Source organism: Myotis daubentonii, chromosome X (assembly GCF_963259705.1).
Source record: "Myotis daubentonii chromosome X, mMyoDau2.1, whole genome shotgun sequence".
In the NCBI taxonomy this organism is placed as follows: domain Eukaryota; kingdom Metazoa; phylum Chordata; class Mammalia; order Chiroptera; family Vespertilionidae; genus Myotis; species Myotis daubentonii.
The window spans coordinates 97,116,368-97,130,747 of NC_081861.1; positions in this window are offsets into that span (position 1 = coordinate 97,116,368).

The following is a 14,380-nucleotide window of genomic DNA, read 5'->3' on the forward strand; positions in this document are numbered from 1 at the left end:
TTATTTCTTTTTTTTAAAATCTGGGATTTATTTAACTTCTATAATTGAAACTTTGTAGCCTTGAGTGGAGTTCAGAGCCAGCCAGGGCAGGTGGGAAGCTTGGCTTCCTCCATTGCCAGGGGCAAGCCAAGCCTCCTGCTAGCTCCAGCTCCGTGGCCACGGCTGGCTGAAAGCAGGTATCTGGGGTTTATTTATCTTCTATAATTGAAACTTTGTTGCCTTGAGTGGAGCTCAGAGCCGACCGGGGCAGGTGGGAAGCTTGGCTTCCTCCATCACTGGAGCAACCAATCCTCCTGCTTGCTCCAGCTCCGTGGCTGCTGGCCACCATCTTGGTTGGGTTAATTTGCATATAGTCGCTCTGATTGGCTGGTGGGCATGACTTAAGGCATAGCAAAGGTATGGTCAATTTGCATGTTTGTATTTTATTAGTGTAGATTATTACATTTTATTATTATTATTCCATTCATTATTTTCTATCTATCATGTTTTATACTTGCCCTATTTCTGGTCTCTTCTTTCTTTGCTTTCATATTATCTTATTTATTTTACTTATTTTTTTTAGCCTCCTCTAATTCTTCTAGTCTCATGGCTCCTAGTATTTTTTTCTGTATGTCTGGTGTTTGTTTGTTTGTTTGTGTTTTAGTCTTTTTGTTGAGGCTATTGTTTTTATTATTGTTGGTGTTTTGTTTTTTGTTTGTTTGTTTGCTTGTTTGTTTTTGTGTGGCTTGGATTTTCTTTCATTTTCTTCTCTCTTTTTCCCATATTCACTTCATACTATCTTTTATTTTACTCTAATATTTTTTCTTTCTCATTTTCTTTTAGTTAATTTTTATTTTTTTATTATTATTTTTAAAATATATTTTATAGATTTTTTTACAGAGAGGAAGGGAGAGAGATAGAGAGTTAGAAACATCGATGAGAGAGAAACATCGATCAGCTGCCTTCTACACATCTCCTACTGGGGATGTGCCCGCAGCCCAGGTACATGCCCTTGACCGGAATCGAACCTGGGACCTTCCAGTCCGCAAGCTGACGCTCTATCCACTGAGCCAAACCAGTTTCGGCAATTTTTATTTTTAATTCAAGTTTGTTCTTTTCTCATTTTTCTTTTTCTATTTTATATTTTCTTTTACTTAGTATTATTACTTTTAAAAATTATTATTATTAATTCACTAATTACTTTCAAACTTACCCTGTATTTGGTCTCTTCATTCTTTGCTTTCATATACTGTTTCATTTATTTACTTTAATTTTATTGTTTCTTTAATTCTTCTGGTCTCATATGTTCTAGTATTATTTTTGTTTACTGTGTGTGTGTGTGTGTGTGTGTGTGTGTTTCTTTGTGTTCTAGTCATCTTTTTGAGGCTGCTATTTTTATCATTATTGGGTGTTTTTTTAAAAAAATATATTTTATTGATTTTTTACAGAGAGGAAAGTAGAGGAATAGAGAGTTAGAAACATCAATGAGAGAGAAACATCGATCAGCTGCCTTCTGCACACTCCCTACTGGGGATGTGCCCACAACCAAGGTACATGCCCTTGACCAAAATCGAACCTGGGACCCTTCAGTCCGCAGGCCAACTCTCTATCCACTGAGCCAAACCGGTTAGGGCTGGGTGTTTTTTTTTTTTCATGTTTTTTTTGGCTTGGTCTGGTTTGTCTTGTTTTTCTGTATCACAGTAACCAGTTGGCATGGGGTGGTCAGGGTTGAGACTTACTGTCAAAAAGACTGAGGGCTGGCTATCATCCACAAATCAACAAATGACAAGTGCTGGTGAGGATGTGGAGAAAAAGGAAGGAACCCTTGTGCACTGCTGGTGGGAATGCAGACTGATGCAGCCATTGTGGAGAACAGTATGGAGTTTCCTCAAAATCTAAAAACGGAACTTCCATTTGACCCAGTGATCCCACTTCTAGGAATATATCCCTAGAAACACCAACCAGAAAGGATATATGCACCCCTATGTTCATAGTAACACAATATATCATATCTAAGATTTGGAAAGAGCCTAAGTGCCCCTCAGTAGATGAGTGGATTAAAAAACTGTGGTACATTTACACAATGGAATACTATGCTACGGTAAAAAAGGAAGGAATTCTTACCATTTGCAACAGCATGGATGGAACTGGAGAGCATTATGCTAAGAGAAATAAGCCAGTCAGAGAAAGATAAATATCACATGATCTCACTCATTTGGGGAATATAATGAACAACATAAACTGATCATCAAAAACAGATACAGAGACAGAGAAGCATCGAGCAAACCAATCAGACCGTCAAACCTCAGAAGGAAGGTAGGGGAGGGTGGGGGTAAGGGAGAGAGATCAACCAAAGGACATGTATGCATGCATATAAGCCTAACCAATGGACACAGACACCAGGGGAATGAGGGCATGAGTGGGGGGTGGAGGGCAATGGGGGCATAAGGACACATATATAGTACCTTAATCAATAAAAAAAAAAAATAAGCCTAACACAGATAAGCCTATTTTTCTTGTTCTCAAAACAACAACAACAACAACAAAACAAAACAAAACAAAAAGGACTGGGAACTGAGCCCACTCACAAATGGAACAAGAAAATTAAGAACCAAGTTAAACAGGAGAACCCACAGAACCCACACAGGGGTCATTTCCAGAACACCCAGCTCAGAATATCAAGGAGACTACAACACTGGGTCCTAGAAGAAGGCCACCACCCAAAGACTGAGAGGCATAGAAGTCTTTTTCGACACACAGAAAAAAACACAAAGAAATAGAAAAAATGGAGAAAAAAGAAACAGGCCACAAGCAATTTATCACATATAGAAACCAAAATAATGGTTATAAAATGCTCAAACAACTTATTGAGAAATAAAGCAACTTAATGAAAACTATAAGGAACTAAGTGGAAATTATATCAGCATTTAAACAATATAGAAACTATGAATAAGAACCAATAGGAAATGAAGAATTACATACCTGAAATAAAGAATACCCTGGAAAGAATCAACAGTAGATTAGCAGAAGATGAGGGCTGAATCATCAAATTAGAAGACAAGGTAGAAAAACAAACACCTAATCAGAGTAGCAATTAGAAAAACAATAAAAAATGAGGAGTATAGTTTAAGGGAGCTTTGGGACAACATGAAACTTAACAACATCCACATAATAGGGGTAACCAAAGGAGAATTTGAGCAAGGAATAGAAAACATATGTTAAGAAATAATTATAGAAAACTTCCCTAACCCAGAGAAAGAAGTCATTCAAGTTTGAGAAACACAGACAGAGTAGTGCAGCCTCACCACCACCCAGACTGGCCTTGGTCACCACCCCAGATGATGCAGTGAGACACATCATGCATGCCACCCTAGCCACGGGCTCCAGGACCCATGCAATGATTTGCAGAGTGCATGCCATACTGGTCAGAGTTGCACCACCTTGACTGCAGACTCTGGGACCCCCGGAACCCCAGCCACAGTGTTCAGGACCCCTGAAGTGAGTCGTAGATTGCACCTCACCCTGGCCAGAATTGCCACACCTCAGTCGCAGCCTCTGGGACCCCTACAGTGAGTTGTAGGGTCCATGCCATTTGGCCTCAGGCTCTGAGGCCCACACAGTGATCCAAAGAGTACACACCACCTCAGCCAGGGTCATGCCACCTCAGCCATAGTCTCCGGGACCTCCATAATGATTCACAGAGTGCATGCCACCTCAGCCAGAGTTGGGCCACCTCGGCCACAGGCTCTGGGACCCCCGCCACCCTAGCTGTGAGCTCCAGGACCCCTTGCAATGATCTGCAGAGTGCACACCACCTTGGCTAGAGTTTCATCACCTTGGCCATAGTCTCTGGGACTGCCACACTGATTCTCAGTGTGCATGCCATCCCAGCCAGAGATGCGCCACACTAGACAGAGGTGGGCCACCTTGGCCACAGGCTCTGGGACCCCTGCAGTGATTTTCAAAGTGCACGCCACCCATCCAGAGTCATGCCACCTCAGCCTCACTCTTCAGGACCCCTGACATCCCAGCCATTGGCTCTAGGACCCCTGTAGTATGCCTCAGAGTGCACACCACCCCTGTCACATGCTCCAGTAACCCTGCAATGAGTTGTAGAGTGCACACCACTCAGGCCAGAGTGCCACTACCTCAGACGTGGACTCCGGTATCCCTGCAACCCAGGCTGCAGGCTCTGGAACCCCCAAAGTAAGTCATAGAGTGCATACCACCCAGACCAGGATCACACCATGCCAGATGTGGACTTCAGGACCGCCCAGTGATTCACAGAATGCACACAGCCCCAGCCAGAATCTCCCCGCACTGGGCACAGTCATACCACCCCAGCTGAAGGCTCCAGGACTTGTTCAGTGAGTCATAGAGTGCATGACACACTGGTCAGAGTAATGCCACCTTGGCTGCTGAATCCAGGATGCCCACAGTAAGTCACAGAGTAGACACCATCCCAGCCAAAGTTGTGCTACCCCAGTGGCGGGTTCCAGGACCCCCACAGTGAGTTTCAGAGTGCATGCTACCCTGGCTATGGGCTCCAGGAATCTTCAGTGAGTCCCAGAGTTGTGCACCACTCTGGCAGTAGGCTCCTGGACCTCTCAGTGAGTCACACACCAGTGGGACCTCAGATGGCCCTTGCCATGGGAACTGGAACCCCGAGTACATCCACAAAAGCTTGCATTATGAGGTCAGGGGTGAGCCACACAGACAACATGTGAGGAGATGCCATCCACATACATGACAATAATATTCAAGACCCAACTACATCAGGGAACACAGATAACAAGTAGGGGGCTTTCCTAGAACACCCATCTCAGGAGATCTTAGAGACTGCACCACTGGGTTCCACAAACACCTACTACATAGGACCACTCCCCAAAAATCTGGATTGCATAGCAGTTTAAGACATAGAAACATACAAAGGGAAAGCAAAAATGGGGGGGGGACAAAGAAATAATCCCAAAGGAAAGGAGCAATTCCAGAAAAGGAACTAAATAAAATGGAGGCAAGCAATTTATCAGATAAAGAATTCAAAGTATTTGTTATAAGAATACTCAAACATCTGACTGAGAATTACACACAACACAATGAGAATTATAAGGAGCTGAATGAGAAATACACCAGCATGGATAAGAATTAAGAGGAAATAAAGAATGACATAGCTGCAATAAAGAATATAGTGGAAGGTTTTAGCAGTAGACTAGAAGAGGCTGAGGATTGAATCAGTGAGATAGAAGACAAGTTAGAAAAAAATACACCCAAGTAGAGCAGGAAATGGAAAAAAAAATTTAAAGAACAGGAGGATACTCTAAGGGAGCTTTGAAACAACATGAAATGAAACCACATCTGCATAACAGGAGTACCAGAAGGAGAGGAAGCTGAGCAAGGACTAAAAAACCTGTTTGAAGAAATAATGACAGAAAATTTCCCAGACTTGAGGAAGAAAAAAGTCACAAATGTCTAGGAAGCACAGAAGGTCCCAATCAAGGTGAACCCAAAATGATCTACAAAAAGACATGTCATAATAAATTGGCAAACGTAAAAGACAAATAAAGAATCTTAAAGGCTTCAAGAGAGAGACAGTAAATTACCTACAAGGGATCTCCCATTATGTTATCAAATGATTTATCAACAGAAACACATCTGGCCAGAAGGGAATGGAATGAAGTAAACAAAGTGATGCAAACCAAGAGAATTAATCCAAGAATTCTCTATCCAGAAAGGCTATTAATCAAAATTGAAGGTGAAATCAAGAGCTTCACAGATAAAAAGGCTATGGGAGTTTATTACCACCAAGCCAAAAATGCAAGAAATGCTAAAGGGACTGTTGTTAAAAGATGAAATAAAAAGGGAGGAATGAACACAGGCATAAACAGTAAAAATGGCAACAAACAAATACCTATCAATAATAACCTTAAACATAAATGGATTAAATGCTCCAATCAAAAGACATAGGGTAGGTGAATGTATAAGTAAACCTGAACTATATATATCTGAGTCCCACCTCAGAACAAAGCACATAGACTGAAAGTGAAGGGATGAAATAAAATTGTTTAGGCCAGTGGTCGGCAAACTCATTAGTCAACAGAGCCAAATATCAACAGTACAACGATTGAAATTTCTTTTGAAAGCCAAATTTTTTAAACTTAAACTATATAGGTAGGTACATTGTTATTAACTTAATTAGGGTACTCCTAAGGCTTAGGAAGAGCCACACTCAAGGGGCCAAAGAGCCACATGTGGCTCCTGAGCCGCAGTTTGCCGACCATGGGTTTAGGCAAATGGAAATGAAAAAAAAAGCTGGAGTAGCAATACTTATATCTGACAAAATAGACCTCAAAGTGAAGGCCATAACAAGAAATAAAGAAGGCCACTTCATAATACCTACGGGATGAATACAGCAAGAAGATATAAGGCTGGTAATCATATATGCACACAATACGGGGGCATCCAAATACCTAAAAAAAACTTCTGGAAGATATCATGGGAGAGGTTGACAGCAATAAAATCATAGTAGGGGACTTTAATACACCATAAATGACATGGAGATGAATAAAACAATACAAAAGGTCAATCAAACCAAGAGCTGGTTCTTTGAAAGAATAAACAAGGTTGATGAATCTCTTGTCAGATTCACCAAGAAACAAAAAGAGAGGCCCCAAATAAACAAAATTACAGATGAAAGATGTGAAGTAACACCTGACGACACAGAGATACTAAGGATCTTGAAAAATAATATGTACAACTCAATTCCAACAAACTGGACAACCCTGATGAAATAGACATATTCCTAGAAAAACACAATCATCCAAAACTCAATCAGGAATATTCAGAAAACCTGAATAACCTGATAACTACTAATGAAGTTGAAGCAGTAATAAAAAAAACTCCCATCAAACAAAAGCCCTGGTCCAGATGGCTTCACAGGAGAGTTTTACCAAACAGTCACAGAAGAACTAACACCTATCTTCCTCAAATTATTCAAGAGAAAGAAACACTTCCAAGCTGTTTCTATGAGGCCAGCATTACTCTAATTCCAAAACCAAATTAAGGACACTACAAAAAAAAATTACAGGCCAATATCCCTCATTAACATAGATATTAAAATCATCAACAAAATTTAGCAAATCAGATCCAGCAAAACATTATCGAGATCATACAACATGATCAAGTGTGATTTATTCTAGAGATGCAAGGCTACTACAATATCTGAAAATCAACAAATGTGATATACATTACATAAACAAATGAAAATATAAAAAAGACATGATCATATTAATTGTTGCAGATAAGGCATTTGACAAAATCCAACACACTTTCTTGATAAAAAAGATCTCAGTAAAATCTGAATAGAGTGATCATACCTAAACATAATTAAATCCTTATTTGACAAAACTACAAACAACATTATAGTCAATGGGCAAAAACTAAAAGCAGTTCCCCTAATAACAGGAACAAGACAAGGATGCCCACTTTCACCACTTATGTTTGACATAGTACTAGAAGTGCTAGACATAGTGATCAGATAAGAAGAAGAAATAAAAGGCATCCAAATGGAAAAGAGGAAGTAAAACTCATTATTCACAGAAGACATGATATTGTACATAGAAAACCATGGAGACTCCATTAAAACTACTAGATTTAGCCCTAACTGGTTTGGCTCAGTGAATACAGCATCGGCCTGTGCACTGAAGGGTCCTAGGTTTGATTCTGGTCAAGGGCATGTACCTTGGTTGCGGGCACATCTCCAATAGCGGGTGTGCAGGAGGCAGCTGATCAATGTTGCTCTCTCATCAGTGTTTCTAACTCTCTATCCCTCTCTTTTCCTCTCTGTAAAAAAATCAATAAAATATATTTTTAAAAAACTACTAGATTTAATAAATGAATTTGTCAATGTACCAGGATATAAAATTAATACACAGAAATCTATAGCATTTTTATACAATAGTAAACCATCAGAAATAGAAACTATAAAAACAATCCAGTTTACCATTGCAACCTAAAAATTAAAATACTTAGGAATAAATTAACGAAGGAGGTAAAATACCTATAATCCAAAAACTACAGGACATTGAAAAAAGAGAAAGGAAGATATAAACAAGTGGAAGAATACACCATGTTCATGGATTGATACAATTAACATCATTAAAATGTCCATACTACCCAAAGCAATCTACAGATTCAATGCAGTCCCCATTAAAATACCAATGGCATATTTCACAGACCTAGAACAACCAATCCAAAATTTGATATGGAATCAAAAAAGACCCTGAATAGCTGCAGCAATCTTGAGAAAAAAGAACAAAGTTGGAGGTATCACAATACCACAGATCAAGTTATACTACAAAGCCAATGTACTCAAAACAGCCTGGTACTGGTATAAAAACAGGCATATATAAATCACTGTAACAGAACAGAGAACCCAGTAATTGACACAAGGCATTATGATCAATTAATATTTGACAAAGAAGGCAAGAACATACAATGGAGTCAAGACAGCCCCTTAATAAATGGTATTAGGAAAATTGGATCGATATATGCAAAAAAATGAAACAAGACCACCAACTTACACCATACACAAAAATAAACTCAAAATGGATAAAAGACTTGAATGTAAAATGAGAAACCCTAAAAATCCTAGAAGAAGCCATTGGCAGCAAAATCTCAGACATCTCTTATAGCAATAAGTTCATGGATACAACTCCTGGGACAGTGGAAATTAAAGAGAAAATAAGCAAATGGGACTACAAAGAAATAAAAAGCTTCTGCATAGCAAAAGAAACTATCAACAAAATAACAAGACAGCCCACTTCATGGGAGAACATATTTGCCAATGATACATACAATAAGGGGTTAATCTCCGAATGTTATAGGGAACTCATACAACTTAATGAAAGGAAGACGAACTATCCGATTAAAAAATGGGCAAAGCACCTGAATAGACAGTTCTACAAAGGGGACATACAGAAGGCCAAAAGGCACATGAAAAAATGCTCAAATTCACTAATCATCCAAGAGATGCAAATGAAAATGACAATGAGGTACTACCTCACACCTGTCAGAATGGCTATCATCAACAAATCAACGAATGATAAGTGCTGGAGAGGATGAAGATAAAAAGGAACCCTCCTTCACTGCTGGTGGGAAGGTAAACTGGTGCAGGCTCTGTGTAAAACAGTATGTAGTTTCCTCAAAAAATTATAAATGGAACTCCCATTTGACCTGGTGATCTCATTTCTAGGAATATATACTAAGAAGTCAGAAACACCAATCATAAAGAATATATGCACCTCTATGTTCATAGCAGGGCAATTTACAATAGGTAAAATTTTGAAACAGCATAAGTGCCCATCAACAGATGAGTGGATTAAAACATGGTAGTCTATCTATACAATGGAATAGTATGCAGCTGTATAAAAAGAAACAACTCTTATCATTTGATACAGCATGGATGGGCCTGGAGACAATTATGCTAAGTGAAATAAGCCAGTCAGAGAAAGATAAGTATCACATGATCTCACTCATAAGTGGACTCTAATGAACAACATAAACTGATGAAAAGCAATAGACCCAGAGACATAGAAGCATTGAACTGACTGTCAAACCTCGGAGGGGAGGTAGGGGATGGTGGGTGTACGAAGAGATCAAACAATGAACTCATACGCATATTTGCATAAGACCTGGAGTAGTGGGTGTGATCAAGGTGGGAGAGGTCAATGGATGAAGGGGGGACACATGTAATACTTTCAGCAATAAAGTTTAAAAATTTTATGTAAAAAATGTTAAAAAAATAAATTTGTGCCATGACTGGTTTGGCTCAGTGGATAGAGTGTCGGCCTGCAGACTCAAGGGTCCCAGGTTTGATTCTGGTCAAGGGCATGTACCTTGGTTGCGGGTGCATGCCCAGTGGGGAGTGTGCGGGAGGCAGCTGATCGATGTTCTCTCTCATCAATGTTTCTAACTCTCCCTCTCCCTTCCTCTCTGTAAAAAAATCAATAAAACATATTTTAAAAATAAAGAAGAAGAAGAAGAAGAAGAAGAAGAAGAAGAAGAAGAAGAAGAAGAAGAAGAAGAAGAAGAAAGAAACACAGAGAAGCTCAATTAAAATGAACCTAGGCAGACACAAACATAGATACATCATAATGAAAATGGCCAACCTTATGGACAAAAAAAGAATTTTAAAGGCAGCAAGACAGAGACAGAAAGTTACCTAAAAGAGAGCTTCCATTAGACTATCAACTGATATCTCAGAAGGAACACTTGAAGCCAGAAGAGAGTGGCATGAAATATACAAAATAATGAAAAGCAAGGGAGTGAATCTTAAGGCTCCACTATCCAGCAAGGCTATCACTCTTATTTGAAGGTGAAATAAAGTGCTTTGCAGAAAAAAAGCTAAACGAGTGTATTGCCACCAAAATAACACTTCAAGAAATGCTAAAGGGACTGGTGTAAGAAGATGAAATAGAAAGAGGGGAAAACAGGCATAAGTATTAAAAATGGCAATAAATGAGTCCCTACCAATAGTATCCTTAAATATAAATGTCTTAAATACTACAATCAAAAGACATAAGCTAACTCAATGAATAAGAAAACAGGGCCTATATATATGTTCTGTAAAAGAGATCCACCTCAGAACAAAAGTCTCTCACAGGTTGAAAGTGAAGGAATGGGGAAAATTTTCCATACAAATGGAAATGAAATAAATGTGGGGTAGAAATACTGATATCTGACAAGCTAGATTTCAAAATGAAAACCATGACCACAAACAAGGTCACTACATAATACTAAAATGATCAACAAAACAAGAGGATACAACGCCGATGAACATATATCCACCAAATACAGGAATATATATATACTAGGGGCCCGGTGCATGAAATTCGTGCACTGGGTGGGGGGGGGGGCGGGGGGGAGTGTCCCTCAGCCCAGCCTGCCCCCTCTCATATACTGGGAAGCCCTCAGGCGTTGACCCCCATCACCCTCCAATTGCAGGATCGGCCCCTTGCCCAGGCCTGACGCCTCTGGCCTAGGCGTCCGGCCGGGGCAGCGGGGACCTGCAGTGGCAGCGGGGGGTGCCGCGATCGCGCGGGCTCCGCCCCTGCCCCTGCAGGAAGCCTCTGGCTGAGGCGTCCGGCCTGGGCAGCAGGGACCCACAGCTGCAGCGGCCCCACGATCGTGGGCTTCGCTTTAGGCCCAGGCAAGGGACCCCTAGCTCCTGGGACTGCCAGCTTCGACCGTGCCCAGCTCCCATTGCTGGCTCCACCCCTACTTCCTGCTATCACTGGCCAGGGCAGCAAAGGCACCTGATTCTCCGATCATGGCTGGGGGGCAGGGCAAAGGCAGCCCCAGGGCCGCCTTTGCCCTGCCCCCCAGCTCTTAGCTCCCCCCTGGGTTTCTGATCACTGTCAGTGGCAGGGGGCTTCTTCCTGCTTTCCCTTTCGCCTCCCTGCATTGTGCCGACATATGCAAATTAACCGCCATCTTGTTGGCAGTTAACTGCCAATCTTAGTTGGCAGTTAATTTGCATATAGCCCTGATTAGCCAATGAAAAGGGTATCATCGTACGCCAATTACCATTTTTCTCTTTTATTAGTATATATATATACTAAGGATATTAAGGGAGAGATCTAGAGCAATACAATCATAGGAGGTGAGTTTAACACCCCACAGATATCACTGGATAGATCTTTTAGACAAAAATATCAATAAGGGAACAGCAATACTAAATGACACACTAGGTCACATGGAATTGATATTTATAGAACATTTCACCCCAACACAGAATATTCATTCTTCTCAAGTACTCATGGATCATTCTCAAAGACAGGCCACATGTTAGGACACAAACTAAATCTCTACAATCTCAAGAAGATTGAAATCATATCAAGGATCTTCTCCAATCAAAATGGCATAAAACTAGAAATCAACAATAGACACACTCAAAGACATTCAAACACATGGAGCCTAATAACATGTTGTTAAATGATGATTGCCTTGCCAATGAGATTCAAGAAGAAATTAAAAAAACTTCCTGGAAACAAATGAGAATGAACACACAACAAACCAAAATCTATGGGACACAGCAAAAGCAGTCCTGAGAGAGAAGTTCATAGCACTGCAGGCCTACAGAAAAAAGAAGAAGAAGAAGAAAAATTTCTGATAAACTATCAAACCCTACAACTTAAATAATTAGAAAGAGAACAAGAAAATACCCGAGTAAGTAGAAGGAAGGAAATAATAAAGGTCAGAGCAGAAATAAATGACATAGAGATTAATAAAACAATACAATAAAACCAAAAGCTGTTTCTTTAAATAGATAAACATGATTAGTGGACCTTTAACCAGATTCATGAAGAAAAACGAGAGTGGGCCACAAAAATTAAATCAGGAAGTGGTGAAGTAATAACTTACACCACAGAACTAAAAAGGATTATAAAAAAATACTATGAATAACTATATGCCAAGAAACTGGACAACCTTACAGAAATGAATAAATTCCCTGAAAATTCCAATCTTCTAAAAGTGAATTAAGAAGAATTGGAGAAACTGAATAGCCTGATAACAACTGATGAAATTGAAGCAGTAATAAATAAACCCCACAACTGTAAGCAAACAAAAGCACTGGTGCAGACAGACTTGCAGGGAAGTGTTACCAAACATTCAAAGAAGAAATAACATGTCATCCTCAAAGTATTAAAAAAAAATTCAAGTGCAAGGAAATCTTCCTAGCTCTACTTCTGAGTCCAGCATTATCATAATTCCAAAACAAGATAAAGACACTACAAAGATGCCCTAACCAGTTTGGCTCAGTGGATAGAGCATCAGCTTGAGGACTAAAGGGTCCCAGGTTCGATTCCGGTCAAAGGCATGTACCTTGGTTAAGGGCACATCCCCAGTAGGGGGTGTGCAGGAGGCAACTGATCAATGTTTCTCTCTCATCAATGTTTCTAAGTCTCTATCCCTCTCCCTTCCTCTCTGTAAAAAAATCAATAAAATATATTTTAAAAAAAGAAAGACACTACAAAGAAAGGAAACTATAGGCCAATATCCCTGATAAACATAGGTGCTAAAATCCTCAACAAAATATTAGCAAATCGGATCCATCAATATATTCAAAAGGTCATACACCATGACCAAGTAGGATTTATTCTAAGAATTCATGGGTGGTTGGCTGGCCAGCCTTGCCCATGATAGGAGTGGGTGGCCAATCAGGGATGGAGCTGACTGGGGGAAGGGGTTGCACACCAATCAGAATGGTGGGGGCCCATCGGAGGCAGGGCTGGCAGGGGGGGGAAGTGTCACAGGTGTTTGGTTGGCCCTGCCCCTGATCAGGGTGGGGGGGCCAATCTGGGATGGGGCTGGGTGGCGGGAGGGGCTGAAGGAGATTGGCTGGCCAGACCCACTGCCTATTGGAGTAGGTGGGGGTGATCAGGGGTAGGGCCAAGCAGGGGGAGGGGCTGTGGACCGATCAGGGTGGTGGGGGCCCATCAGGGTGGGGCCAGTTGGAGGGAGGGGCTGCAGGAGGTTGGCTGGCTGGTCCTGCCTCTTATTGGGGTAAGGGGGGTGATCAGGGGTGGGGCTATCCAGGGGGAGGGGCTGTGTGCCAATCAGGGTGGTGGGGGCCAATTCAGGGTGGGGCCAGCTGGCCAACCTCCTGAAGCCCCTCCCCCTGGCTGGCCCCACCCCCTATTGGGATGGAGGTGATCAGGGGAGGGACCATCCAGGGGGATGGGCTGCAGGCGGTGGGCTGGCTGGCCCCACCCCCGATCAGCTGGTTGGCTGAACACAGTGGACGTCATAGCGACCAGTCGCTCCCATCTTTATGGTGTTCTGGTCGCTCACTTTTTATATATATAGACTAGAGGCCCAGTGCATGGATTTGTGCACTGGTGGGGTCCCTCAACTTGCCCTGTGGCCCCTCACAATCCAGGCTCCTTGAGGGATGTCAGAGAGCCGGTTTTGGCCCAATCTACACAGACCAGGCCAAGAGACCCCACTCGTGCACAGATGGGCCTCTAGTATGCATATAAGATCTTTGGTTAATCTCTTCCCACTCTCCCCTCTACCCCCTTTCCTGTGAGATACATCAATCGGTTCCATGTTTCCACTCCTGCATTGAGCGTCTTCCCCCTGGTTGTCAGTGTGTGTCATAGCTACTGGCCAGTTGGCTGGTTGGCTGGTTGCTTAGGCTTTTATATATATACTAGAGGCCTGGTGCACAAAAATTTGTGCACTTGGGGGGGGGAAGGGGGTCCCTCAGCCCGGCCTGTGCCCTCTCGCAGTCTGGGACCCCTCGGGAGATAACGACCTGCTGGCTTAGGCCTGCTCCCGGGTGGCAGAGGGCAGGCCCAATCCCTAGATGCAGCCCCTGGTTGGGCTCAGAGCAAGGCTG